Here is a 6,004-nt window from a genome sequence, read left to right on the forward strand (position 1 = left end):
TTCTCTTGTCCTGGTGAGTGTCAGGTGTGGACTATTTGATTGGTTTATGGGTTTTTTCCCATTCCAATGGAGTATGAGCTGAATGCTTTTGCTGGATTTAGCTAACAATGACCTGTGCACTGGAAACCTCTTGGTCTAGAGTCCACCAGAACCTGGTGTCCAGGACTTATATTTAAAATGTAGCAGGGCCCTCAGGCTTGCTGTTAATTGGATCTGGACTAACATTCTTCTAAGTGGTCCAGTCTGTTAATTTGCAATACTGAAGTACCTTGGGCTTGCTGTGATGCTGAACACTGTGCCATTAGTGTGTCAAATGCCATAATGGTTACTCTTTTACAGTGTTTGTTGGATCTCCCAAATTGATTCAAGTTTGGAAGCAGGAATGACATCCACTTTCTAAACCACATGACTCTGGAAAACCTATGAACATAAAGAAAAGATGATAATAAAAGAACAGGTTCAGATGTTTTGTTCATAGTCTTGCAATGAGTCATGCTCAACGTGAATACACTTAACAACAACAACATTGCAACTTGAGGTTTAAATTTGTTTTTCAGTTCTTTCAGCTTGGACAATGAATAAAGACCAAAGAAGAATTGTGGTGTTTGCAAAGAGCATTGAATATACTATGGACTCCCGAAAGGACAAGCAAATCTGTTTAAGAAGAAGTCTTGCCAGAGTACTTCTTATTAGCAACGATGGTGAAACTTATTGCACATACTTGGAGTATGTGATAAGAAGATGTAAATCTCTGGAGAAAGACACAATGCTTGGAAAAGTAGAGGGTAGGTAAAAGAGAGGAAAACCCACAATAAGATCAATTAACACAGCAAATGCATGAACTCGCAACAGGAAGCGTGAATATGGAGCAGGATTAAGCAAGGTTTTGTTCCGTTATACATCGAGTTGTAATGATTCAGAACAGACTAGATGACACCTAACAAGAAAAACAACAGCACTTGTCATTGATTTTTTTAATCAATTTTAAGGTTTGTGATGCATTCTCTCAGTCTGGAACTAAATTATTTACTCAGTTTAAAGCTGATATAGCTATTATTGGATTAGTTAATTGTTCTCGCTCTGATTTGTTCCCCTCTCTTCATAAAATGGTGCTTAGAATATATTTGATTTCATGAATACATCAGTCAGGACTTTTTCTGTCATTGTTGTTATGCGTCATCAACTCAAAATCAACTGATAACTGACCTTCCAGCAGGTCTCCAGAGGTAATAAATCGCTTGGAAAGAGATTATTCATCTTTTCAACCAAGAACCGCCATACTGGGTTTAGAGGGGCCACGGTACTAGGGATATTATAGCTCATGTTAGATAGATCTTGGTTGAAAGCAGGGAATTCCAGAGCAATGTCTGTGTTACATTGATTATGCGAAGGCGTTTAACTGTGTGAATCACAAGAAACTGCGGCTGACTCTGAGAAGAATGTGAATCCCAGGACACTTGATCATGGTATTGTGAAACCTATGCTTGGACCAGGAGACAGTTATCAGAATAGAGCAAGGAAACACTGCATGGTTCAAAATTGGGAAGAGTGTAATACAGGGATGTATCCTCTCTCCATACCTTTTCAAGCTATACACAGAACACATTATCTGGGAGGCGGGGCTCTATGAAGAGACGTGTGGCATCAGGATTACACGAAGATTCATCAACAAGCATTATGCAGATGAAACAACCCTGCTTGCTGAAACTGAGGAGGACCTGAAGAGTTTGCTGCAGAAGGTCAAGGACTGCAGCCTTCAATCTGGATTGAAGTTCAATATCAAGAAGACAAAGATTCTCACCATTGGGTCAATTGGCAGCAGCAGCAGCAGTAGGATGGATGGTAAAGAGTTTGAGATTGTTAACAGCTTAGGTTTACTTGGCTCCACAGTCAACACTCTTGGCACCAGCAGCCAGGAAATGAAAAGACATATTGTGGAAAAAGGACATATTATTAAGGGAAAGTTTGTTCATAGGAACCTCTCCAAAGTACTGAAGAGTAATGGTGTCACTCTGGAGACTAAGGTGTGACTGATACAGGCCATGGTCTTTGCAGTCACTTACTATTTATCAGAGAGCTGGACAATGACTATGGAGGATAGAAGGAGAATTGATGCCTTTGAGCTTTAGTGTTGGAGAAGAGTATGGAATATACCATGGACTGCTAAGAAAATGAACAAATTCATTCTGGGGAGATTTAAACCAGGCTGTTCCTTGGAGGCAAGGATACTGAAGCTTCATCTGATGTATTTTGGACATGTTGCAAGGAGGGATCAGTCCTTGGAGAAGGATGTCATGCTTGGGAGGGTGGAGGGACATCACAGGAGAGGAAGACTGAGGTGGATTGATTCAGTAACTGGAATAATTGGGATAGGTGTGTCAGAGACAGTGAGATTAGCACAGGATAGAGCAGGGTTTAGGACTCTTGTACATTAGTTTGCTATTAGTCACAGGTAATTCGATGGCACATAACAACAACTGCTTTTCTATAATAGCTTTGAGGTATTTCTTCCACCTTAACTTCCAAGATATTAATTAGAGATATTACTGAAAATTGAATCATAAAATCCAATGGTTACTATTTAATCTCTTGCTGTGGTTCTCAGGTTGGAACTGACCTATAGCTGACCCTCCAGCAGGTTTTCAGAGGCAGTTAGTCACATAGAAGGAAATTGCTCATCTTTCTTCCACACAGCAGTTCTAGTCAACATTAGAACCACTTACTTTTTGGTTACCAGCACAACTCTTTACTACAAGACCACAGATCTCTCCCTGTATTTACTCTAAGGCTTGTTTTAATTTAGTGCTATAATTCAATCTTCTTAAAGGATGTTGCTGACCTTTTCATTGTTAATTAGTGTAATCTCATTTATTTAGCATATCTAGTTGATCTCAAGTTGCTGAATTACCAAGTGATTTGCCATCTTCCTTTTTTTTTGGTCAGCTCATTGGTACTTCTAGCTGCCTAATTGACAATAAATCTACTACTGATAAAAGAGGACAGATTCCATAAACTTATGGGGCAATATTTTAATATGATGGATTCCAGTGACTCGTTAGAAAGCAGGAAGGAACAATCCTGTTGCACAGGTTCTTTGCATATTGCAAGGAATGAGGAAGGGTGAGAGAACTGTGGCTTACCGTTCATCTCTTCTTCTTGTTGTTAGATGGCATAGTTGACTATGATTCAGCAACCTTATGAACAACTGATCTGGACCATCTGGACCAGGACCTATTCTGTGCCATCCTCATCATCTCTGATATACTTGTGCCCCTTTTTATAGTCATTATGTCAATCTATCCTGTCTTCCTCTCCTTTTCTAATCTGCCACCTTTCCAAGCATGTCATTTTCCAAGCACTAACCTCTTAGCAACATGTCCAGAATATTTGATATGAAAGTTTATAATTCTTGCCTTCAAGAAGCATCCTTATTGCACTTTCTCCAAGACATGTTTATTTGTTCTTTTGGAAGGCACTCATTCACCAACACCACAACTCAAAGGCATCTCTTCTTAGATTTATTAAACTTGAAAACTCAAACCACTTTCTTTTTAAAAATTTTTTATTTTATTTTATTTCATTAATTTGTGTGTCTGTGTACCATCAAATTGGATCTGACTTGTACAGGAAGAGATTTTCCCTCCTTCTCCAGCAGAACATCTGCTGGATTTGAACCTCTGGGATTCAAACCACTTTCTGTAGAGTAAGACCAACTTATAGATGGCACTGCATTGGTTTTGCAAGACTGTAATTGGCCTTTGAGATTTCCTATCTTTGTGTCAAGAAACAACGCATGAATCTAAATTACTACAGAGACATGACTTTAAGATTGGCAATGGAACTAAGAAATGAAAAATATCCCGAAGAGGCTGACGTTAACCTTTAATCAGGATCTCAAAGATGCTGCTTTCACATCCTCTTCTTGAGCTTTGTTATTGTGGTCTATAGAAATATTGTGGAGCGCTGGCTGCCTAGTGGTAAGAACCTGTACTGCAATACCAGAGGCATGCTGTTCAAATCCACCAGCTGTTCCACAACAGGATAGGCAATCTCCTCCCATGTGATTTACTGCCTCCCAAAATCCACTGGAGGGTCATAGCTATAGGTAGGTTCTGACACATGGCAAACAATGTAGAAGTGATCACTTGCTTCCAACTACCATTTACCGAACTGCCCTTTAAAAACTAAGACTCCAGTTCCTGCTGATCCCCAAACCAAAAGTAAACGTGCTGCAATGGAGTGATTTCACTTTCCTGAGACTGTAAATCTTTGCAAAAAGCGACTACCATCATTTTCCCCACAGAATTGCTTCCCTAAGAGAAGACAGCTAGGCTAGAGTTGGGAGTAGAGGAGGCAAAAAGAACAGCTATGACTTACTTCATTTCCTGATGAAGTGTGGCCATTAGGTCAGATAAACTGGCTAGTTGAGAAAAATGTAAAGAGGTGAAAAGGATGGGCAACGTTTAACAATTGATTGATTTGGAGAGTAAGTGAAGGGGGAATCTTAAAGATAACCAAAGAGGTCTAATTTTGGAAATCAAGTGACATATGCAATCAATAAATCAGCTGTTCCTACCTGCTAAACTAATATATATTGAAATTCTTTTCTAGTGAATTTGCTATGATTTTTTAAGGTCTCTAGATTAAATATCTTCTTTAAAGGAAGAAAATACCTTTAATAACTGTCTTGAGGTGAAATTTTACTTTACCTATAGGTCCATCTACATATGGTCAAGATCTTCTTGGTCCCAGTCTCTACGCACTCTTTTCAATATCAATTTTATCATTTTATTACTTGTTGGGCTACCATCACCTGAGAGCCAGGGAATAATATTCTTGGCATGAAAATCAATCCCAATTTGAAGTAAAGATTTATAAAAAAGCCAAAGCTTTAAATAAAATTGAACATGATGACACATGATAAATTGCAAGGCACATTAGTACTTTGAGTGAAATTTTTTATTTAGTTTCAGAAAGTCAAGGTGCACTCAGAAAGGCTTGATGAAAGTCATCCAGAATTATTGATACCTAATAATGGTCAGTAGAAGGAACATCACTATACAACTTCAAATCAGTCTGTTTTATCTTGTAATTTGCCACTATATGCCTGAGCAAGCATTTGAATCAAAGGGCTTTTCACTCTTTAAAAGTTATCAGACTGTTCCATTAGTTTACTTAAGAGTTGTGCTTATCTATGCTCTTTTGAATGGGAACTGAGTTTAAAAAAAAGAGAAGCATGCCATGTTCCTGTAGGGAATGGTCTGTCTCTCCAAACAACTACAGCAATGATAATAATGTTATAGCATTAAAAATGAAAAACAGAGCAGAAAAAGATTAAAGTCTGGACCTAGACACAGAAGAAGCAAGCTAAAGTGTGGAGATAAAAGGACAAAACAACAAGGAAATAGATACAATTCATGTTTCACTGCAATAAAAGTGGGTTCAAAAAAACTGGAATTTTGAATAGCTTCGTTATTTACTTGTTTAGTATCCATTTTATTGTAAAAGTAATTTAAGACTCCTTACAAGAATAGAAAAAGAGAATAAAAAGGAAATTGAAAAAAATGCAAAACACCAGTAAAGGTTTAAAATTAAGTAAAAATATTTCTAAGAGTGTACTTCAAAAGTGAATATTCAAAAACCAAAAAATTTGCTGTTTAAAGTTATAAATTTGGCCCTCAGCTTTTCAGCAGACAACTCAAAAAAGGAACCATAGTCAAGTATAAAAAGGAAACAATTCCCAGTATCCATGAAATAAGAGATTGCCCAGTTGTACCTGAGACCCACAGTGATTCTGGACTGAAGGCAGACAGATCTATCTCCTGAGATCCTTTGTAGAAGTGACTGCAGACCAGCATTCTCAATAACACCCATACAACAAAGAAATTGTGAGATTCATAAATCTGTTTATTATTATGTCCCTGAGCACAAACCAAAACACTGCCATTGAGTTCCTTCAGACTCATAGTTAACATTCATCAGGTTTCTGAGGTGATAAATTTTT

The sequence above is a fragment of the Elephantulus edwardii genome, unplaced genomic scaffold (genome assembly GCF_000299155.1).
Source record: "Elephantulus edwardii isolate Elephantulus edwardi_28Jun2011 unplaced genomic scaffold, EleEdw1.0 scaffold00074, whole genome shotgun sequence".
NCBI lineage: Eukaryota > Metazoa > Chordata > Mammalia > Macroscelidea > Macroscelididae > Elephantulus > Elephantulus edwardii.